This window comes from Amblyraja radiata, chromosome 26, assembly GCF_010909765.2.
Source record: "Amblyraja radiata isolate CabotCenter1 chromosome 26, sAmbRad1.1.pri, whole genome shotgun sequence".
NCBI classification, from domain to species: domain Eukaryota; kingdom Metazoa; phylum Chordata; class Chondrichthyes; order Rajiformes; family Rajidae; genus Amblyraja; species Amblyraja radiata.
In genome coordinates, this window is record NC_045981.1 from 21,939,093 (window position 1) to 21,964,321 (window position 25,229).

Here is a 25,229-nt window from a genome sequence, read left to right on the forward strand (position 1 = left end):
ATATTGATTAAAGATGATCTTGGATTACATGTCATGTGTATTTCTTGTTTACAGTAATGGCATCCTTTTTCCACACAGCAAGGATGTATACATAGAAAATTATTATTGCCCATCTCTTCTGTGTTGTTGGAGCATATGAGAAAGTTTAATACTTTTCCTTTTCACATATGCAATTGTTGGGCAGGTCAGTTGGGAAGGAGAGGACAGGTAGCTTCCACACACTCAGATGCACCTTAATGGTGTAAAGGCACAGTGGCTGAAGGCACCCACTGGGCAGTCGACATGGAGTGTGGTCGTCTGTAAGAGCCGGTGTGGCCGAAAGGAAGACCCGGCACGGAGTGGGGAGCATGGACCTCGGCCTGCAAGAGGTAGCCGCCGAGCCGGTCCATGCGTGGAGGACCAGGCCAACACAGTACCTGGAAGGGGGGAGTCCCGCTGAGCTGCTGCTGCTCGTTCCCTAAAGACTAGATGGAGGATGGATCCAATGACAACGATGGACATGACCGGAGACAGGCTAGTAGGAGGAGCAGAGGGAACTGGAGTCTGGCCTTCAGTACCCTCGAGGTTGGCTGCGGGGAGCTCTCCCGTGGAACAAATGTGGACGGCAAGGAGAGGATGTCGGTTGTTGGTCGATCGAGGAAGGCGACTGCTGGAGGCCCCGCAGCAACCTGGGGTTTGCCTGAATTGGGCACCGCTCTAAACTGGAGTGTGGACTGGACTTGTAAAATGGTGCCAAACATGGCAACTCTTGCATGCAGGCTCAGTAGACTATTTCTGTACAACTGCTAATCGGGCGTAGTATGGTGACACTCTACTCGACTGTTTGCAAGAAAATAATTTAATTGTGCTTCATACATGTGACAATAGAGCACCATTGAAGACACTGCAGAAGAGGACTTTGTGGACACAAGATTTGGAACTGTGTGGAACTGCAGAATATTAGACTGAACTGACTGATTAATGCAGAGAACCCAACACAAACATGCAAAATATTCCTATTTATGTATAATTATGTATAATTCTCTCTCGTGGCTCAGCTTTGCTGAAGTAATTGATAAATGAATGTTGCATGTGTACTGGGTGTTGCCAATGGTACCAATACCCTCCGGTGGTTGACACATGCTGGGTTGCAGTCTCCCTTTGTACAGTCCAAAGCCAAGTTACCAAAGTGCAAATGCAGGTTGACAATAGCCTAGGTTTGTCTGCCTGCCAAGTGGCCAGAGAGACAGTGGAGAAGGCTGTCTAATGTTACAACAGGATTGAGATCAACTGGCCAAGTGGTCAAAGGGATGGCAGGTAGAAATTAACTCAGACATGTGCAGAGTGTTGGATCTGGGAAGTTAATTCAAGTTACACAGTGGGAAATAACAGGGCCTTGAGGAATGTTGTAGAATAGGGAGACCTCGTGGTTCACTGAAAGTGGTGACACAGGTTGATAAAGTAGTGAAGAAGGCATATGGCAACCCAAATCTATGAATTCTCCAATTTCAAATAATGCCCACCCCCTAACTGGTACTCATCCATTTCTCCCACCCTCTCTCCCATCCCCCTGCCTATCACCGTAATCCTTTGCCTTCATTGTACACTCATCTCCCATACCTGTCCCCTATTTTCCTTTTATCCCCCCCCCATCTCCCTACCCCTGTGTCTTTCCACCCATATGCCTCCCTCCAGCTTTACATTTCATTCCTCTTCTCTCTTTATCTGACACCCTTTTGTCTTCTTTGATACTTATTCCACCATCTGCTAATTACCCACTGTCACCTGTTTTCACCTATTACTTGCCAGGCTTTGTGTCGCCCCCCCCCCCCCCCCCACACTTCTCTTTTCCAGCTTTCTCCTATCAGTCTGAAGAAGGGTCTCATCGTGAAATATCTGCCCATTCCCTCCACTGGTGCTGCCTAACCTGCTGATTCCTCCAGCACTCTTTGTGTTGATCAAGGTAGATGGCATGCTTGTGCCTAAGTAGATTTGACACAAGCATGTCATCTACTTTGATCATCTACCTTGAGTCATACAGCAGATCCATGCCAACCAAGCTGCCTTCTGAACTAGTTCCATTTGTCTGCATTTGGCTCACATCTCTCTAAACCTTTCCTATCCATGTATCTATCCAAATATATTTTTAATGTTGCAGTTGTACTGCCTCTAACACTTCACATGGCAGCTCATCCCATATACACACCACCTGTGTGGAGAAAGTTGCCTCCTCAGGCTCTCTTTATATCTTTCCCCTCTCACCTTAAACCAATACCCTCTAGTTTTAGACTTCCCTTCCCTGTGACCCACGTTTTCTATGCCTCTCTCATGATTTTATAACCCTCCATAAGCTCACCCCTCAGACAGCCCCAGTCTCTCCTGTCTCTCCTTGTAACACAAGTCCATCTGTGCCAGCAACATCCTTGTGAATTTTTTCTGCCTCCCTCTTTCAGTGCTGCATAACTTGATCACTTTGTGACTCCGATCATATAACCAGCTGAAATCACACAGACTATTAAAACTTGCCACGCTAAACTATTCCACCAACTTAAACATGCCACGATTAAAACACTGCTTCCCAATTTACTTAATTACAGTTTAATCAGAGTACATAGAGCTTTGCTCATCCATTTAAACTTTCCCTTCAGTAATCCACGTTAAAAATAAAAGAGGTCTGGATGTTGAAAAGTTCAATGTACCCAAGTTCTAAGTTTAGAAGTAGCATTTTTGTTGAGCAGAGAGGTTGCTGCCTGCTCCAGAATTTGGTTCATATCGCTGTCCCTGAGTGGACAAGTGCAGCTGATGAGATACTTGTACAATCCATCTTTCCATTGAATAACATGACTGAATAAGGGGTGGCAGCTGGATGTGCTAAAGGGAATCTTTGAACTGACAGCTTCACAAAGGTGGGATAAATCGTTGACGTTGAACCTTCTGATCATCCATACTTTCCACTCAACAATTAATGGGTCAGACACAGGTGTGACTGATCGAGTGATTAGCGACCGTCCTCCACCAACATCCCAATTGTAGTTTATTTTTCACTTCATTAGACAGGCCGCACATAATGACATCTTTATCCTTCGTGCTTCAGGTTTTCTTTATTAGCACTCAACGCCCCTCAAGGATTTAATTTTCTAGCCTTCAAAATGAAATGTGTTTCAAAACGTAGCAACAAAGGACCTATCCCTCTGCGCCGCTTGATGACCTGGCAGTAGGAATGAATTACTTCTTAAGTAAAACATTCATTTTAGATTCAATCTGCTGCAGACTGAGGTCTTGGTTACACCTTTGACGACTTCTGAAATTGTTTCATTTGCATTATTATTGCGATCTATCTGCATCCCCTTGCTGACAATTTGGGAATTGGTACTGAAAAGAAATGATTGTGCATTTTTAAGCGGGTTGGGTTAAAGATAAAAAGTACATAATATTCTCAAAAATTAAAGCACAAAAAGCAATGCAATGTTTATTGCATTTCCCCTTGGTGTTTTTTCAGTCTTGTCTCCAAACTTCTGATCAATATTACAATATTCCATAGATGCTTTTATCTGAAGTGATCCATCCTAGACTGGTCATAAATGATCCATGCTTGGCTTGGATGCTCCTAAAATTAATTCCAGGGACACCACTGCACAGATCCCTGAAAATTCACAACCACATCAAAGAAAATGCCTGTGCTTCATTACTGCTTTAGTTTAGTTTAGGTTAGTTTAGAGAAACAGCGTGGAAACAGGTTCGTTGGTCCACTGAGTCCATGCCGACCAGCGATACTTGTACATTAACACTATCCTACACACACGAGGGATAATTTACACTTATACCAAGCCAATTAACCTACAAACTTTTACGTCTTTGGGATGTGGGAGGAAACTGAATACCTCGGAGGAAACCCACAAGGTCACGGGGAGAACGTACAAACTCTGTACAGACAGCACCTGTAGTCAGGATTGAACCCGGGTCTCCGGTGCTGAAAGCGCAGTAAGGCAGCAACTCTACCGCTGCGCCACCGTGCCGCCACTGTGCTTTTGTGACCAAATTGAGAAAGAGTTGGAAGTGATGGGAAAATTATAGTGACCAATCTCTGCAAGCCAAGTTGGCAATCTCATGACAACATGGTAAATAGACAGAACCCTTTGAATTCAATCACCTGCACCAGCCATCCTCCAACTACTGCGCTGCGCATGTCCAAACCAAACATCTAGCCTACAAACCTGTATGTCTTTGGAGTGTGGGAGGAAACCAGAGCTCCTGGAGAAATCCCACACAGGTCATGGGGAAAACATACAAACTCTGTACAGACAGCACCCATAGTCGGGATCGAACCTGGGTCTCTGGCGCAGTAAGGCAGCAACTCTACTGCTGCGCCACCATGCCACCCTAAGAGGACGGTTAGAAGGTTCCTTATTTTTCATTGATACAATGGGATGGAGACATTGCGGACAGGGACATGCCAGTTGGATCTCCAGGTCAGTTGGGTGATGGTCCTCCAGTGGTGATGCCCCACATCTCCTAGCCTTGGCCGTTTTACCTGCTAAGTGGCAGAGAAGGTCTGCAGGCATGGTGTGAGGTGTGGAAGCTGAAAACTCAGACACATTCCAGTTAGCAGCGCAGGAGTTTGTTTTGCCATCAGGCGGATGCCGTTGCTCTGTTGCTTGGCAGTCCTATGTGCCAGCTTGCTCTCCACAGCTGTGCCGTGTAATTAACTCTGTGCATCGTCCTGGCACCAACCTCAGACAGACACTTATCCTCCAGTCCACAGCCAAAAAAAAGCTGCACAGCACAGCTGCACAGTGCAAACAGATCCCACTAATGCCATCTACCCTTAATGGCATCTCCCAAGTGGTGTGAATGTAACATTATGGATAGATTTATCCACAATAAACCAGCATATGGGTTCAGGAAAATTGGCCGAGGATTCCGCCTATAAAATAAGCTATTATTAAAAAAAATTAAAAAATGAATACCAAACGCAGAATTAAGATCCACAGCGCTGGGACGTATCAAGGTCAAAAAAGATTTCAAAATAAAGCAAGAATATTTAGCTGACTCCAAAATTGTTTGGAAAACCTCTGCAGGAAGATTAAGGTAGAATGTGATAGAGGGCATAACTTTAAGGTGAAAGGGGCAACATTTAAAGGAGATGTGCCAAGTAGGTTGCCTGGTACACACTGCCTAGAACCCACAGCCATTGGAAGAGTGGCAAAGGCAGATACAATAGTGGCATCTATGAGGCTTTTAAATAGGCACATTGATGTCCAGGGAATGGAGCATCATAGATCATGTGTAGGCAGGTGAACCTAGTTTAACTTGGCATCATGTTCGGCACAGACATTGTGGGCCAAAGGGCCAGTTCCTGTGCTGTACTTTTCTATGTTCTACGTTTTATATTTTTTGCTCTGTCAGACACCTGACATGCTCTCCTTCATTTCCTCAAATGCAAGGCACATTTAGGGTGAAATGCTTAAGGAAAGAATGAGTCTTTATATAGCAATGCTCCTAAACCAAGGATGGTTCAAAAGTGCTTGAAAATAAAAGGACACATTTTTACGACCAATGGAATATTTTTCTTACATTCAGTGGAATTTTTAAACATATATGGGCATATTCTTTTACTACCGAGAGTGCACGTTTTACAACTAATGGTATACATTTTTATGGCCAATGCAAATTTTTTCTCAGCCAATACAGTATTTGTTACAACTAACGGATTATTTTTTTTCTTTGGTCATTGTTTTTAATGGATACGAATCCTGCTCTCATAAACAGGCATGAAATATTTAATCAGATAATTTGTTTTATGTGCTGGTTGAGAGGTAGTCAGGAAATCAGGAGAAATCTCTTGTTTCTTTGTTGGAATACTGCAGTTAGATCCTGTGTATTCATTTCCCAAGATGTATGAATATCTTATTTCAACTCTTATTTCAAATTAAAACTCAACAAGTTAAAAGCTTGTGTGGAATCATTGTGGATGAATTGTCAATGAAATAAGAATATAAGTACAAGTAGGGCTAGGTCTTCAAGTCTTCTCAATATGAACAATATGTTACGATTCTACATTTTAGCTGCCTTCAAAATTTCGATATTTTAGCAATCCATGCCAGCAATCTCCTCAAAAATGCTGTTGGATGCCAAACACTACTAATATCTCTGAAACAAAATGCAGTGAAATAATTATGGAAATATTATTTTCCTTTATGCTCCCTCTATTATCTTGTATCTTCCAAAAATCATTAAGGATTACTCTTTGTGTGTGAACGAGTTTAGTTTTGGGGAGAGATTGGATAGGCTGCGCTTGTTTTCTGAACAGCAAAGGAAACTAGGGGGTGACATGAAAGAAGCATATAAGATTATGGGAGGCATAGATAGAATGGAAAGTCAATATCTTTCTCCTATTGGTAAAGGTATCAAAAACAAAATGGCATAGGTTTTAAGTGAGAGAATGGAATTTTAAAGGGGGTGTTAAGAGTAAGTTATTTTTACACAAAGTATGGTTGATAACTGAAATGTGCTGCCAGTGGAGGAGGTGGAATAAGGCACATATACTATGTTTAAGAGGCATTTAGACAGACATTTAAATAGGCAAGGCACAAAAGACTACAGCCTTAATGTGGGGAAATAGGATTAAATGTAGATTGGCAAAAACGGTGGGTATGGACATGGTGAGCCAAAGGTCAAGTTACTGTGTTATGTGACTCTTTGACTCTATGACACTATATAACACGTTAAATACAGAAAGAAAAATCACCAAAAGCAGAGAGGTGAGTAAGTCGTCCACCTGTTTTTTTGTGGTCCATGTGTATTGAGAAAGTTTCCTGGAGAAAGGGTCCAGCACTGTCACTGAGCTCTTTGACCAGTCACTACTCTGCATTATTACTCAATTTTTCAATGGGGTGAGGAATCATTTAATTTTTTTGTAATAATGCCTAACATGTAATACTGGCTCTGTTAATTGCAAAGCACTCCTTTTGTATTTTGTTTTCCACATGTGGCTTCAAAATTATTTAATCAACTATAAGGCCATGGACACAGCCGGAGGTCATGAGAGATGCGATACATAAACTGTAAGTCTTTCTGTCTTTTATGACCTCTTACCCACATGCCCTCTGACCCTAATCTTCCACGGATTCTCTTTATTTCCCCTTTCCTGGGGGGTGAGAGGGAAACACAGGCGTGCGATTGAAGCCAGGCTGACACCATGTGAAAAGTCCACGGCCTCAGGTCAGCGGCTAACTTGCAGCTGGCCAGCTCGGAGGGTGGCTCCCGTGTAATACAGCCGAACTAATTGATTTTGTGGAAATCCCTCAAAGACATGGCATCGGAGGACACAGGTGCAAATTGCCAAGTTGATGCAATTTGGTTTGATGAAGTGACTGGATGCACTGCAGCCATCGGAAAGGACGAAGGCCGCAATATTCATAATTCCATCCAAGTGATCCCGTGCCCACAGGTCCTTTAACCTTGACATTTGCCGGGGAAGGGGGCTGATGGTTGTGGAGCTGAGTACTCAGTACTGAGGCCTAAGCAAGGTGTGGGGGCAACAACCTTTTCCACCAAACCGCCATCGTCACCTCATATTTGCCCCAAGCTGAGACGATTTGAATCAGGGCACAGTTTCTCAGTCTTTCACTCAACTTGGAGGTTTCCATGTGTGAGCCAAGGAAATGAGACTTGGCTGGGGTAAAATTACTGATGTTGTCCTACACTTAGACATCTTTGTAGGTACGTAGGTAAGTTTATTACTATCACGTGTACTGAGATACAGTGAAAAACATTGATTTTAATGGATTGCAAGCAAAACAAAGCTTTTCACTGTACATCGATACACATGGCAATAATAACCATACTTACCTACCTACCAAGGTGTCGGGGTGCAGTCTTGTCCCAGCCAGGTCTCATTGACTTGGCCCACACAGGAAGACCTGAAACTTGGTGTAAAACTGAAAAAAATCACCCTGATTCAAATCATCTCCAGCGGGAGAAAGAAATAGGCAAAAGGCAATATCTTTTGTTATCAAGTAAAATGTCAGCTTTGCACATGATGCCATAGCTTTAAGTAGTGGATGAATATATACTGTAGGTGGCTTAAAATAAGCAAATTTATAAAGGCAATGCATATAACTTTTGATTACGTCTCTTAGAAAGATCGCATTGTTTCTGTGTGCACTGACAGTGAATGAGGGAATGCTTGACATCAGCATCTGTGCACAAAAAGAGAGATGAAAAGAATCTTTTACACTGCAAGCTGCAATGATTTAGAGTGCATTATCTGAAAGGACAATGGAGCAGATTCAGTCGGGAATATCAAAAGGCAATGAGCTACGTATTCAGCTAAGGAAAAAATGTGCTGTTCTGTAAGGAAACAGCAGGGACCTGGGACGAATTAGATCGTGCTTTCAAATGCTGACAGTGAAATAATGGACCGAATGGCTTACAATCATTGAGTTGTACAGCACTGAAACAAGCCTTTGTCACAACTCACCCAATGCCAGCCAAGATGCCCCATCTAAGCTAGTTCCATTTGCCTGAGTTTGGCCCACATCCCTCTCAACCTTTTCACTCCATGTGCGTCCAAGTGTCTTTTAAACGCTATTATACTATCTGCCTCAACTATCTCCTCTGGCAGCTCGTTCCATATATCCACCACTCTCTTTTCAGTGAGTGAAAAATGGGAAGCCAGATGCTGCTGAGGGCTGCTGTGATTGAGGAAATGGGAATGTGGAATAAGCTATTCAACTGTGTTGCATTACATGAGGGGAGAGCATTTATTAGGACCCCCTACTTGTGCTTCAACTTACATGAGAATAAGCAGGAGGTACACGACTTTTGTGGTACTGCGCTCCTTTGGTAATGGGCCAAGGTGGCATCCTGGTGATGTGCCCAGCTCCTGGAAAGGGTTTGATGTACCAATCTGAGTCAATGCCACCCACTGAGCTCAAGCTGGCAACACCAGGGCTTCAAATATAGACTTACACACCAGGAGTAAATTGTTAATATCTGTGACTGAAAGCGCACTGCATGCCAATTTCTTTAATGATTTCCTGTTAATTCATTTCTTTCGAGCTCTGTGGGAGCTTTCTCACTGCAAAGCCTTTATTAAGGTGCCACTGCTAGGTTGGGGTGTCAGCAATGCAACATTTGAATTTATGACACTGATTTAATAGTAACATGGAGCTCAATGGAAAAGAGAGTTGCAACAAAAAGACTGAAACACTGGCATCTATAAAGCTTCTTTCACCACCTCAGGACATCCCAATGCACTGTCCATTCAATTAGTAAATACAATGTAGGGCACATTGCAGCTAAACGCACACAGCAAGCTCCCAAAAATAACAATTGGTGAGCATTTCCGCTATCCATCATCAAAACCGCACCGGGTGATTTAAAAAAAAACATATATTTACCTGAGAAGCTTAAACTCACCTGAAAGGTGGCAACTCTGAAAGGACAGCACCCCCTCCTCCTTATACTGGCAATTCCGTCCAGAAATTGTACTGAGTGGGTCCCAATCTTCCAAATTAGAGGAGAAAATGTGCCCAATTACCTCTGAAGATGTTATTGAGAAGATTGGAGTTTGCTGCTGTAACTCTGTGATGGGCTGGAGTAAGAATAGTGTTGAGACGGAGTACAGGAAGGAGATAGAGAGCTTGGTAACATGGAGGCAGGCCAATAACCTCTCTCTCAATGTCAGCAAAATGAAGGAACTAAGTATTGACTTCAGGAAGCATGGTGGAGTACAGGCCCCAAACAGCATCAATGGTGCCGAAGTGGAAATGGTTGAGAGTTTCAAGGTGCTTCGCGTAAATATTGCCAATGATCTGTCATGGACCAACCACAACGAAGTGATAGCCAAGAAGGCAGACCAGCATCTCTACTTCCTCAGGTGACTGAGGAAATTTGGCATGTCTCCAATGACTTTTACAAACTTCTAACGAGGCACCATAGGAAGCATACTTTCGGGATGCACCACAGCTTGGTTTGGGAACAGCTCATCTCAAGCAATTGCAGAGAATTGTGGATGTAACCCAGTCCATTACATAGACTAGATTCTCCACCATTAACACCATCTCAGATCACTGGCTGAAAGTCACTGGTTGATGTGGAAAATGAGGTTGTTGGTTTTGTTTGATCTCATACCTATCCATTGTGTAATCAGTGAGTTGACCTCAGCTGGAACAATATTGCATTTGGAGTTTAAAAGTATCTGAGCCTGTGAAAAGGCTTGACCTCTGATCTTGGCATGTGTGGTCAATATCCAACTCTGCTCAGGTAGCGAAGCAGACCTAACGAAACCATGTTTCTCATTGTCCTGTATACACCATTAATATTTGCACCTTAACCAATGTGTCAATGGCAGGCAGATCACATGAAACAATACACAGAGCAGGCTGGGGTTCCCTGCACTCCTGCATTGTTCACAAGTCTCTACGCGTGAATTATGCTCCTGGAGCTGATTGCAAGAAGAACAGAGCAAAATCTAATGAAGCATTAAAAATATATATTTTCCTTCATTTGTCAGGGCATTTAGTCTATTGACCGCCACCTTTGATGGGATCTGCAGGAAGCTGGCCACACTCTCAACTTACTGCATCGGGAAGAAGGTACAGGAGTCTGAGAGCCGTTACCTCCAGGTTCAAGGAAAGCTTCTACCCATCAACTATGAGGCCCTTGGACCACCCGCACAATCGTAATCACCGCTCTACCTCAGAAGCAAACTACTATGGACCTTGAACATCAAAGGTTGGACAATGTACTTTGGCTTACACTATCGTGGCCTGGTTTACCTAGAATAACCAATATTTCATCGTATATTTATTTGTTGTGTTGTATTTAATATGCCTGTGATGTTGCAGCTATGACTATGACTCTATTGCAGGCAAACGGGACTAGCTTAGTTGGGTATCTTGGTCAGCATGGACGGGTTGGGCCGAAGGGCCTGTTTCTGTGCTTTATGACTCTGTGTCTCTCTATGTAAGAATTCATTGTACCGATTCTTGTACATATGATAGTTAAACATATTTGACTCTTGACTTCCTATTATAGGAACAAAAACAAAAGAGATATGAAGAAACTGGTTGGCCTGAATCATACAATTTAAGATGAAGATCATCCTTTTTCTCCAGGTAATGTAGGAGTCGGAATCCTATGGGTTAACATGTTAAGTGATGAAGCAGGAAAACCTCCAGGAAGACAGGTGACCACAGCTGGCAATCTCAGCACAGGGTGGAGATCTCATAAAAGCAAGGGAAATTAGGAGAATTTTTTTTTGAAGCAGCTTCCTGCCACCCCACCCCCACCCTCATCTCTCATCCCCAAGATTCACTCATTTATACTGAATGAACTGTTCAACGCAAACACTGCTCACCATCTCTCTCAGGCAGGGTAAGCTGAAGTACAATATAATTTTGAAGATTGCTGATACTGTAAAGAAGATAATTTACAAATTTCTTACCAGTCAACATATATCTTTTTGTTGTTCAACTTTTGCTTCTGTTTGTTATTGGTATTGATTTCCAGGAAAGGCCTACAATGGGCACTAAGCCTCCTCAATACATAAAATCAGTGAGAACTCACTGAAGCCCACAATACATTATCTGTTCCTTCATTCCTGCCTGTGCTTCTTTCAAACACTTCAGTGTTTACCCTGTCCCATTAGGGAGCCGTGAGTCTATTAGAGAAGTCCATCAATTATTCAGACACTGCTCTTTGCAAGCTCAATATCGAGGGCCAATGTCTTTTTTCTCTCTTTTGCTCTGACCCTTTGACAATGGAGACAAACCAACTTTAATCCTTCCCTTTATCTCTGATCGCATGTTACCAGGGCTGCAATAAAGGCACAGTAGCGAAACAGGAAAAGATTACATTAGATCAAGACTCTTATTATAACTAAACACAAGATGAATAGATGTAAAAGCAAATTGTCCCCTACAATTCCCAGATATTTGTTGAAATTAAGTTACTAGATTTAGTTTGAATGAAATAAAGCTTAAAGCACAATTTTAACCAGCCTAGACTCAAAAGATTGAGTTGCTGCAGAACTTATTAGATATTTCAATTCCTTGGGCAAAATATAAACTTCCTACATAGACATTGAATGGAATCCCATTCTATACTGATCTCTTGTGAACAGCGATGAAGCTCAGGGTCTTGCAGAGAAGAGCAATGTAAAATTCCTCCAGTTTTGGCTGATGATGTACTTCAAGAGATACATTAGAAAGTGTGGATTGGACTTGCAGCTTTGGTATTTTTCAGCTTATGTGGAATTATTAATATTGTGAGTGGGAGGTGGGATGCACAATGCAGTGAGGGGGTTGCAAAAAGAAGGTAGATTCAGAAATAATCATTGGGAAAAATTAAATACAGTGGGGAATAACTATCCCTGGTAGTTTTTATAAATTGATATGCTCCCTAAATACTATTCACACATCTCCTGTCCCAAACACCTTTGACCACTGCTATGTCACCATCAGAGATGCCTATTGCTCCACCCCCTGCCTGTATTTTGGATGATATGCTCATCTGGCAGTGCTCCTACTCCCTGTTTATAAGCAGAAACTAAAGCGTGAGGATCCCGTATGGAAAATTGTCCGGTGAGAGGAAGCACATGGGATAACACATGACTGCTTTGAGTTGGTGAATGGGTTAATATTCAAACACTCTGTGATGAGTATGCAACTGCAGTCATAGACTACAGTCAGTTCAATGGGCTGAATGGCTTCCTCGTGGTGTATAATTCTCTGATGCAAGTTTATGAAGAGAGGTTATGACGATTGTGCATAGCTTCACCAAAACCTCAGTAGCAAATCTGACCCTTCAGCAGAGGTCCCAGTCCCGATGGCATCACCTTATAATATTGGGTGCAGTAGCATCCATGTGTCTGGGCTAAATGTCCATAGATCGAAGTATAAAGTGAACCATGGCAGCTAGGGAATTCAAACTCAGTTGGTAACATACACCTGGAATAAAAAGCTAATATCAGTAATAGTGGTTATTTAGTAATATAGTTAGTAATAAAATAGTTGGTTAGTAATAGTAATATGGTTAGTAAAGCTTTTATCACCATAGTGGCACAGCAGTAAAGTTGCTGCCTTACAGCGCCAGGGACCCAGGTTCAATTCTGACTAAGGGTGCTGACTGTACGGAGTTTGTCCGTTCTCCCTGTGTTCACGTGAGGCATCTCCGGTTGCCCCGGCTTCCTCACACTCCAAAGTTGTGCAGGTTTGTAGTTAATTGTCTTCGGTAAGTTGTAAAAAAATTGTCCCTAGTATGTATGATAGTGTTGGTGCATGGGTAATCACTGGTTGGTGCGGACACGGTGGGCTGAAGGGCCTGTATCCGCGCTGTATCTCTAAAGTCTAAAGCAGGGGTGGGGAACCTGCGGCCTTCTAGGCCATTAAGTGCGGCCTTTTGAATGAATCCAAATTTTGTGGAACAAATCCTTTTATTTTTATTAATATGTTTGTGTTTGACTTTTATTATTTTAATTTTAATCTTAAAATGAACGTATTTAAAATACTAAAAAGAAAATTCAACAAAATAATCCTCCCCGACCGACGGCCACAATTAAAACATTAGATAGTCATGAGGGCTATTTTAACAAAATAATGTACGTTTTGACGTATATCTAATTGAAGTTTCTTGGATGCAGCCTTATTAGATTACAGCTAACTTAATGCGACATTCCAACATGAAAAGGTTCCCCACCCCTGGTCTAAAGTCTAATGATGACAGTAACATAATTAGATTTTTACAAAAGACCAGCCTCTCAATCATCTTCTTCCCCCCCCCCCCCCAGCCTACATCAGTCTGAAGAAGGGTTTTGGCCCGAAACGTTGCCTATTTTCTTCGCTCCATAAATGCTGCCACACCCGCTGAGTTTCTCCAGCACTTTTGTCTACCTTCGATTTTCCAACATCTGCAGTTCCTTCTTAAACAACTGGTTTATCAATGTGCTTCAGAATAGGAAGATCAACTCTGTCATTTTCAACCCTCAGGCCAATATGTGGTTTGCTCTCAACATCCTCTGAAATGGCCTGGCAAGGCACTATGTTCATGCACAATTTGGAATGGACTTTAAATCCTAATCCAGCAAAAAAGTCACATCCAACAACGAAAATAAAAGCATGAGATAACGGTCAGATTTATTTTGGGCATGAATCATGAATCTTGCTTTGGAGGAGGTATTTATCAAGCATCTGTTCATATTTATATATTCTCCTGCTGTTTAAATAATATTTAAGGATTTTTACATAATTTACCTTGAGTGAATTTGCTTCATCCTACATTTTGTTATCGTTATATGGTCACAGAGAGTTAACTCCCTGAGCCACAGAAAGCCATCTTAAATGCAGATTAAGACAATTAGGCAGAACACCAATTCAAGAATGTGTGCTCTTGTATAACACATTAATATTGAGATGGAGAGAATATGTGAGCAATCACACAGCAGTTTGCTGCTCAAATGGACAAGCATATTTCATTCAATGTATACAGAAGGGACAAATTTAATCGAGTTCTCAGTTGCCTTGGCACCTTATTGAAGAATGAACAGGGGGTGGGAGGGAAGCAGGGAGCAGTAAGAAAGGCAATGCACTTCATTCAAGGTGCTAACTTTCATAGGCAGCTATCCCATTGTAGAGAAGGGTTACAATACTTGTGTTTATCCCGTGGTTGCACTTTGTCAGTCTAAGAAAGGTGTTCCTGGAATAGTTAGAAAGACAGAGGGATCACATTTTCCAATCAGCTACAGAGAGACCAAGATACTCCAGGTACTGAAACAAACATGTACGGTCTGGTGATAGAGAAGGTTAACATTGTTGATCATGGATTCTTAATCTTTACAGGTATTTAATTCACAACTGGCAGGCAAGGATATTTGGTGGAAAAGTCCAAGGATTGGCAAGGATACATTGATTCTTACTTTAGGAACTGTTTACAAATTCTCAGTATCTTTGGAAAAGCCTGGAGATCGAGTGAGAGTGCAATAATGCAAGATTTTATATTGCAATGAACCTCACATCACACTACTGTTTAACAGATATCACAGAATAATAATGTACTTTGCTTTTGAGGGGGTCACAGAGATCACTTACTTACAGGAATGTGTAACCGTACTGAGTCTGAGAGACTGTCAACTGCAGACCTACAATTGTTTAATATATCATATGCCTCACTTTGATAGTGTAGCCTATACTTCAGTGGATAAATCATTGAATCACTGTAACCTGCCATAAAGTGGACAATTTGTACCTTAAATAATGACATGCAAACAATCTGATTCACATAGCAATTTATGTGCAGGGATGTCAGACTCTGCAGATATTTAACGAGCAACATGCTTATGGTTATATAACACCGTTCACCTCCTTTTCAGAACATGCCCTGTGGCCAATTAAGTCCTTTTTGAAATGCTGCCCCTATTGCACTGCTGGGAAAGTGACATCCAATACATGCCAACAAGCTCCAAGTAGCAGCAGTCATATTGATCAGTACCTGATCAAGGAAAATTGATAGAAGGATAGAGGAGTTGATAGAAGACATGGCCTGGCTTTGGAACAGGAATGTGGTACTCTTCCCATCTACACCCAAAGCACTCTTGGGGCTCCAGCATGATACTACTGACATTCCACACATCTTACCATGCAGCACTCCTTCAGAATTACTCTCCAGTCTTAGCCTATGCTTTGTGCACAAGTCTCCACAGCAGTGTGCATGACATGCTGTACTGTAATGCAGCAGACCCCAACCATTTAATCCCTGGTTGGTCTTCTGCCATTGCCAGTTTAAGAGACGTGAAGGTGAGTGCCGCCATCTTCACCACTGGCAACTCAGCAGTAATATCCCTTTGTTAAAGGAAGTGAAATAATAGTCTCTCTACTCCAAACAGTACAAGTGCTGCCTTTAGTTGTATATCCTGGTAGTGATTCTCTTCTATATCTCTTTTTCCTCCTCCATCTCATAGCTTACCCAAAGGAGAAAGGATTATGACTGAAAACACTTGCATGGCTTTGTGGAGTGTTTGTCTTTCTAATGAGGCAAAGCTGAATTATCTGGCTCAACATCACTTACACAATGATGCCCATTTATAGTTTGTTAGCTGAAAAACTGGTCTTTAGTCATTCATAGCGTTATCGGAAAAAAACTGCTCCTTTTGAAGTTGGCTTTAAAGGCTTAGTGTCATGTTGAGCACATGTCGACCCTCCTGGTGATAAAGTGTCCTATTTAGTTGTAACAGAAAAACTAATGCACGGTTTGAGTCTGCTATGATTCTCCCATTTTGTCATCCTGCATAGTCTCTAGGGTGAACTCTTCATAAAAGTAACATTTGTATGCAGATCTCCCTCTTCAGATTGAGTAAAAATATTTCCCAACAGATTTAATTTGTCCAGTACCCTTGAAGACATTACTGAGTAATCTGTTTATCCCAAATTACATCTTAATGTGCAGAACGAAGCAGCTAATTCAATTGTTCATGCTCACTTTTAATGTTTGATCAGAAAACCATTACTGTATTAAAAAATATTAAAGTGTGATAAACCAGTCTGGTCACAGGATGGAGTTTGAATAGTGAACATGGGCAAATTTCTTCATTAAATTATTCCACATTATTAAAACATTTTGAATGGAGTGGTGAATCTGTGGAATTCTTTGCCACAAAAGTCAATGGATATTTATAAGGCAAAGATAGATAGATTCTTGATTAGTACGGGTGTCAGGGGTTATGGGGAGAAGGCAGAGGAATGGGGTTAGGAGGGAAAGATACATGAGCCATGATTGAATGGCTGTGTAGACCTGATGGGCCGAATGGCCTAATTCTGCTCCGATTATTTATGACTATAATTTTACACACAAACGAACTTTCTCTTCTCAGTGTTACAAAGGTTAACTGATTCAGAGAGAATATACATTATTGTACATATAACAAACCAAATAAGAATGCCATAGCTGCAAAATAAATGCTTTGTAATATATGCAATACTGCATATATATTGATATTAACTATTACTTTTCATAAATTTCACTGATATAATAATTTGGTCTCATTCTCAATCATGGAATAATCCTGACATAATCCAATCAGTATTATACATAACAAAAATCAATTGATATTTATATACTGGCATATATTATGCAGCAGCAGACTGTTCTACAGTAGTCTAATAACATTGGTCATTACCAAAGGTCTAATAAAGTGCAAAATTATTTTTCCATTACCTTTGCTGAGCTAGAATTAGCTGCTTCATTCTGCATATTAAGATGTCATTTGGGATAAACAAACTCCTCAGTAATGTTTTTCAGGATAGTGGACAAATGACATCTGTTGGGAAATATCATTATTAGAGAATCTGAAGAGGGAGATCTGTATATAAATAGAACTTTTATGAAGAGCTCACCCTGGAGACTATGTAGGAAGACAACATGGATGAATCATATTGGATTCAAACTGTGGGCCAGTTCTTCTGCTACTGTTAACCAAGAGAGTTCTCTGCCTACATTCCAGTCTAGTCTACATTCCACCTCAGGCTGACATCAAGCTCACACTTGGGGAAATGAGCACAATGTTTCACAAGTGTGAAATAGCATCCCTAGACTGTCAACATCATTACGGGGGACTTCAACGAGGCTACCTTTAGTATTTGCCCAGGTATCATCAACACATCACCTGCAACATCAGAGGACCCGGCACACTCATCCACATCTACGCCAACATCAGGAGCATCTACCATTCCATCACTTGCTTGAACTTTGGAAAATCTGCACACCTGGTTGCGCTTCTTCTTCCTGTCTACACTTAGTGACAGAAGCCAACGAAGAAAACTACAAAAAGCTGATCGGGGTGCAGAGGAGCGATAATGGTTCTGCTTCACATCGGTCGATTGGGCCTTGCCCAAGGATTTATCAGTTGGTGATAGTTGGAAAGATAAAAGAAAAATACAATTTTATGCTGATGAAGCAGATGAGGGATGCTTGGAGACAAAGACTAACAGAGTCGTGGAGTCATGCAGCAAATAAACAGGCCCTTCAGCCCAACGTAGAGAAATACAGAAACAAAGGTTGGTAGAAAAGGAGAGGGTGAAACAGTTGTTTGGGGCTGCAGGGGTTAAAAGTGACACAGCGATGGAGGAGGGAGAGAGTGAGACCATCCCTGCACACTGAGCCTTGTGGACATTCATCCATCTTCATTCATTGCCTGCTACGGACGCAGATGTGAACAACGTGGCCCAGATGCCAGCGAGGCCATTTGACAAATGAGTTGAGGAAGCTTTGTATGTTTGTCGTCGTTTGATTGATTGATATAGGAGAGTAAGTGGCATGCAGAATCAAGTGTGGAGGCCACTTTGTAACAACTGAGCAGGTTTACTTGTCTTCTCTTTGGCCTTTCCTCACGGTGGCGGTGGTGGTGATCGTCCCGGTGCCGATTCCTTGAGCATAAGTCAAGATGCAAGAAGTCAGCAGCCAAACCTGCCACCGCAAACACAGTTTGCAGCAGGGATCCCACAGACCTTCAACCTTCTCCTTGTGAGTATCTTCCCCCCCAACCATCTCCTTACTTACATCAGAACTTGGAAAGCACTCCAGTACTCCTTTAACCAACTCTGCCTGGTTCCCTAAACCCCACTTGAAACTGTGCTCCCAAGCACTTGAGAGTTGGGGCTTATCAACTCCCATCCATTTTCTCTCAAACCATGTTCCCTTCCCATCTCCTCCCCAACATCATCCCCTTCTGAACACACCTCAGACCACACCCTCCTCTCTAGTCCCCATCTTTCTCTCCCCACAACACTCACATTGCTCTCTCCTCAACCTGTACTGTACACCTCCTCCTTCTTCTTTATTCCCCATCTCCCCTTCCTCTTTAATCTGCACATCCCACTGCCCCTCAACCTTACCTCCATTTTCTCTTCAATCCCTGCTCCTTTTCCTCTCCAGTCCCCACTTCCCTCTCTCCTCAGTCCCCACCTCATTTCCTCCTCAAATAATTCAATTCTTCACAACCTCTCTCCATCTCTCCCCCCATCCCCCCATCCCCACATCCCCTCCACCCCCACCCCCCTACTATTGAAAACCACTCCACCTTTGTCTTAGAAATGCTCTGATATCTCCTTCTTAAATATAAGAGATTAGTTTCTGCCATTTGTGGCCAGAAATGAGAATGCAGATTCACTTAACATTCACAATGAGTTCCATAAACCCACAACCCTCCCCTCAAACCATACCATCACTTGACCCATTTCCATTAAAAATTGACAGCATAATCTTATGTTCTGATCTTGAGCAGTCAGAGAGGAATGTTTCAGCGGCCTTGCTCACTGACTTGACCTATGACTGTTTTTGTTGTCCTTCTGAGGAGATTAAATGGCTGTTGGTTGAGTGCTCACTGACCTGCATTGTCTTCTGATTCAACAAATCTTTGACTTTACCTTAAACATTCTTATCCTTGACCTTATCCCTCCCTAAATCAGAATAGCAATGACCGGCCAGAATAACAACCTTCTGTAACTACCCTCTTCTGTGTGTAAGCCAGTTCTGCATCAAAGTGGCCGTGTCAATGTTGACAGAACTTTGATAGAAGTTCAAGAGAGTGCGCAGTAATACCGAACACTGCACCAACCCGTAACCTCTGTGAGAAAACACGAGTCCATTGCAGGTAAGAAAAAGACTTATTGGGACTCAGTTTTACATAAGAAAATGTTATGCTGATGAAGCAGATGGGGAATGGGTGGAGACAAAGGCTAACAGAGTTAACTGGCTAACCACCAGCAGTGGAAAAAGAGTGAACTATTTTTCGCCTTCCATCATGGTGAGGAATGCGGAGGAGTCACTGTGATGGATGTTTATGTTAAAATGTGTTTTGTGTATTCCGTTGCTTTTTATTTGTATGTCTGACTTGGCAAATGAAATTCCTCGTATGTTGCAAAACATACTTGGCTAGTAAAATATTATTGTGATTGTGGTAAAGTGAAAACTTTTGCATTAAAAAAAAGCCTAATTTCTTTATGAGTGTGAGTTTGCAAAGGCACCCATGACACAGGACATGGGGCCAAAATGAGCAGTTCATTGCTGCTCACCATATTATTGTGCAAACAGAGCAGCGGCCTTACAGTGAACAGAAAATACCCATGAGATCTGAACCCCATAAACAATGGATGATAACACCTCCAGGCAGGAGAACAGCACCAAACTCACAACAGCACATGAGACCCATGAAGTTGCTGATTTTGCACATTAATTGGCCATTAACCTCATTTCAGAGATGGCCGGTGCTTTATAGTATGCCTGCATTTTAATGAGGAGATTTATGTATCTGCATTGCCACTCAGCCTCTCTGAGACAGACAAGGAATAATGGAAGCTATATCTGGTAAATTATTGTAGGTCTTTACATCCTCTTGCATCTCGTCTACATATTTAATCTAATCTTTTTGAATCGGCTCCAATTCATTCTATTTCCTTCACTATCATTCTTGTGTTCTTTCTCTCAATGCTTAAATCCTGATGATTAAATTAAAAGCAGAGAATGAAGACACTTCATCAGAGCCCAGTCAGAATTCTACCCGAAATATTAATCTTATTTCTCTTTTCACGGATTCTGCCTGCGTTTTCCATTTTTATTTCACATTTGCAGCATCTATAGTTCTTTGATTTACTATGGTGATGGCTATGGTGATGGACTAAAGACTCCCCTGGTTCACAATGGTGCCAGTCAGCCAGACTATTATCATTCAGTAACCATCAACTAACAGGGAGTGTGCGAGGCAGGATAACTGATCAGACGCTCCATGAGGTACACTGCAGCAGTGAAGCCGGGGTCTTAGTATTGTGTCAGGACCGTGTTTAACCATGTTAGAACCATTATATCATTGGGGAGCTGTTGAAATAAGCACACAATATAATCTTTAAAATCCCTCTCTCTCTGTTTGCTTCGCTGGTTCTCAGTCACCTTTAACTTGATATATTAAACTGTGTGAATCCTTAACATTTGTAAGAGCAGCAGATAGTGTCTGAATGGCAATAAGATTTTAGCCCAGGGGGTGACAGATTCATATGCAGAAGCAAAGAAAACCAAAATCCAGCAATTTTTCAATTTTCAATAGCAATTTTCATTTTCAAACTGGGATTGCGTCAGCTTTCAAAGACCAGTCTCCTTCGGGAGCCGACAACCTTGTAAAAACGGGCAACTCAGTCCCTAAATTGGAAAGTGTTTTCCTTTCCTCCTAACCTGACTGTAACCTGACAACCACATATGATAGAATCACGTTAAAACTACAAAATAAGGAAGATGTAATTACATTTACAGTACCGGTGAGGTGCCGGTTTAATGGATGGCTTTCTTATAGGTTTTGCCACCAGTTCTGTACAGCAAATAGGGAGCTCCCGTGTGAATGAGGAAGATTAATTTAATGGCTGACTCTAGTGGCAATGAGCTGCTTCTCTTTACTGCTAAACGCTGTTCGTAGGGAGCTTGCCTTCAGATCCTGTGCTAGGTTAGACAGGGCGTGTGATATGCAAGATCTTAAATCTCAGTGCAGGTGGCTAATGGTATCGCCTATGCACATATGCATATTACTGGTTGCCAAACATTTTAACTCCCCTTCCCATTCCCATACTGACCTTTCTGTCCTGGGCAAACTCCACTGTCAGAGTGAGGCCACATACAAATTGGAAGAACAACACCTCATATATCATTTGGGCAGCTTACAATCCTGAGGTGTGAGCGTTGATTTCTCTAATTTAAAGTCACTCCTGCATTCCCATCCTCCCCTCCCACTCTCCCCCCTCCCCCACCCTAATCAACCTACTAGTTCCGCTGTTGGCATCCTTGTATCCCTCTCGTTAGCTCATCTTCCCAGCCAACAATGGGCCATTGTGGACTCCACCCTTCCTGAGGTCATCTGTTTCCGCCCCTGATTTGTTCTGGCCTTTTCTCGCCTTGGCCGTGCCCTTTAGACCTGGGCAGTTCAGCTGGCAGAGGTAGGCACAGACTTTGTTACCCCCTCACTCCTTTATTTTGAGATCCCCACCTGCTTCATGAAGTCCGTTATCACCCTGGTGCCAAAGATAAATAATGTAGCATGACTTAACGACTAATGTCCAGTGGATTTTACATCCACCGTCATGAAGTGCTTTGAGAGATTGGTGATGGGGAACATTAACTCCAGCGTCCCAGCCAACCTTGATCCATTGGCATTAATATTACTAATGATCTGTCTTAGAGCAAAGACTTTGAGGAGTTAACCAAGAAGGCACACGAATGCCTCCACTTTCTGAGGAGACTGAATAAATTCGGCATATCTCCAATGACTCGTACAAACTTCTACAAATGCACTATGGAAACTGTACTGTTGTGTTGCATCACAGCTCGTTTGGCAACAGCTATGTCCAAGACCACAAGAAATTGCAGAAAGTTGTAGATGTAGCCCAGTCCACACACTGACTAGACTTCCCACCTTTGAGTACATCTACACTTCATGCTGCCTCGGAAAAGCAGCCAACATGATCCAAGAATTGTCCCACCCACGTCATCCCTTCTTTTCCCTGATCCTGTCAAGCAGAGGTACAGAAGCTCGAAAGCAAGCACCACCAGACTCAGGAATAGCTTCTTCCTCTCTGTTATCAGGCTTCTGAACGGTCTTTCCGTAATCCGGGGCATAGTCCGATTCACCTCTACCCCATAGATTTTAATGCTAAAATGCTGTATACTGTATCTTCCTATTGCCCTATCTATTGTACTTGAGTTTGACATGATTGTATTTACGTACTGTATTATCTGATCTGCTTGGATAGCATGTAAAATAAAGCTTTCTAATGTACCTTGGTGCAGGTGACAATAATACACCTAATCCTAAACCAGCCACGTTGTTCATTTTAGCAAAACAATCAAATTCATGTGGAAAGCAGAATAAAAAAATTAAAAGCAAGGAAGAGAAATTAGCTGGAACATTTCCATCCAAAGATTAATAGGACAAAGAAACATTTAACCATAAGGTAAGCCCTTAAACTCACAGGATAAATGTGTCGTATAAGCAGTTCAGATGTAGTTCTAGAGTGAAACACATTGAGAAACATAATCGAGAAGGAGATTTGAGATCTATCGGAATGGATAGGTTTGTGGGAGTTAATGCACTTGCTCTTTTCTTAAGTGGCAATCATCTGATATCTCACAGTAAAAGTAATTGGATCGCGATTACTGACTGAGCCGATGTAAAGGAAACCTGTCTCGTTGCACTGTCCTGTGAATGAGAGCATTCTGCTGGCTCCTTCACCTTGCTCAATGACAGCATGTCATCACTTGCAGGGTCACCAATGACCATTCCTCTGTGAATTTCTGTCAGTGTATATTTTGCCAGCAGTGCTTGGCAATATGTTCATCAAGGAGCTGGTCCAGATGAGCAACTGTAAGTGAGCCGACCAAACACCCACATTTCCCGCTGCTTATGAACTGATGCTAATGCATGGTATCTCCTCCTCACCCAATTATACCATCTTCAATATTTGCTTAAAGAAATATATTTAACGAATCAACACAAAAATGAGAAGAATTTAGCAATTATATTTGTGGCAATTCGATGAACATGCCCCGTTTGTAAAATAAATTGAAAAGTTTTAATGAGTTCATGAATATCATCGAGACTGAATATTTCAGACCAGTGTTTCATCTTGGATCGTGAGATGCAGTGAAATGACCACTTTGTGATCAAGGTGGAAAATGGCTGCTGAATATTTGAACAAATGAATGCTGAAAATAGTGAGAATTTCAGAGTTTCTGTGAGGTCAGCGGGGAGAGGGAGAGGATGGGGAGAGGGTGGGGGGGGGGGGGAGAGGAAGAGATAGATAGGAAAAGAGAGCATGAAGTAGCTTGGGGAGAGTGAGGGGAAGAGAAGGTGAGTGGAAACACCAAGGGATGAGACAAACACAGGGGAGATAGAGGGAATGGAGAGAAAGGGGAAGAGAGAGGGAGAGTAAGAAAAAGGAAGAATTGGAACAGGGGAGAGACAGAGGGAGGAGGGAGCGAGGAGGATAGATAGAAAGAGAGGCGAGAGCAGGAGAAGCAGAGAGGGAGTGGGAGAAGAGAAGTGGTAGTGAGATGAAAGAAAAAGACAAGGATAGGGACAGAGGGAGAAAGGCAAATCAATCAAAAATGGTAAGAGGGAGAGAAAAAGTGAGGAAGAAGGAGAGGAGTTGAGGAATAGAGGAGTGGGATGGAAAAAGGCAGTGACTGGGGATTAATGTGTTCGGTTATATCTAGTCCTGTTGAATGATTTATGGCTTAAAATATTAACTCTGTTTCTCTTTCCGCAGATGCTGGCTGGTGTGCTGAGAGTTTCCAGCATTTCTGCCCACTTGCAATCACGATGAGTGAGATCGCAGCCTCCTCCTAAAAAAGCCGGCTGACAATGAGAAAATGTCGATGAAGCCCCCTACTGCGAAAAAAAAATGTTGCCAATAAACAAAATAAATCAACTATGAACAAAAATCTAAGAGATATAAAAACAAAATTTCATTGGAAATGCTGAGGGCTATGAGCCTATGAACTCAACTAAAGGTAATTCTAAAACTGTATTTTTTTCAACTGAAGATTTATGTTTTTAAGGAGCATGCTAACCCCAGGTCCTGCCAGGAGATTGTGCAGTCTCTCCATCCCGTCCCTCTACCAGGCTCTGTTCTATCACATTCCCCACACACACCGCAAGTGAATGGTTTGTTCCCTCATTCCTCTGCCCTACACCACTTCTCGGAGCTTCTCTTGACTCTTCCCTCTCCACGTTCTGCTCTAAGTTTCTTTTCTCCCTCTCCACTGCACTGTGCCATTGCTTTCTCTCCGCAACCCCCAAAAGCACAGCAATGTCGGAAGCACTCTTTCACACAAAGGGCAGCAGGAAACTGCAGCTCCCCGAAGAAGATGTTGAGGTGAGCTCCACTGACAATGAAGCTCTGGGATTTTGTAAGGGTGGGAAACTATGTAAATGGAGTTAAAATCCCAGTTAGATATAATGTATCCAAGATACTGGTGCCTGCTCTTTGTCAACATTGCGCTACACGAGACCCCACCCTCCTCCTTTCACCTGTCCCAAGCTCCCACGTGCCAGCATTCCTCAGGACACGAGGCCTAGCTCATGAGAACATCCGTCCTCACCGTCACACAACTTAACGCAGGATTGCTGTGTGTCGCAGTCAGTGTGTCTGCACATGTGTGGAGATCGGAGGCAATTATAAATGGTAAAGAGTTGTGGACTCAGCCCAATCCTTCAC

The 25,229-nt window shown here is 42.4% G+C and overlaps 1 protein-coding gene across 1 annotated transcript in view; it reads right to left on the bottom strand.

Moving 5' to 3' along the window:
• The window catches only part of LOC116988053 (heparan sulfate glucosamine 3-O-sulfotransferase 6-like), a 131,318-nt gene that overhangs the window by 28,231 nt on the left and 77,858 nt on the right, over positions 1–25,229 (bottom strand). The window lies entirely within an intron of this gene.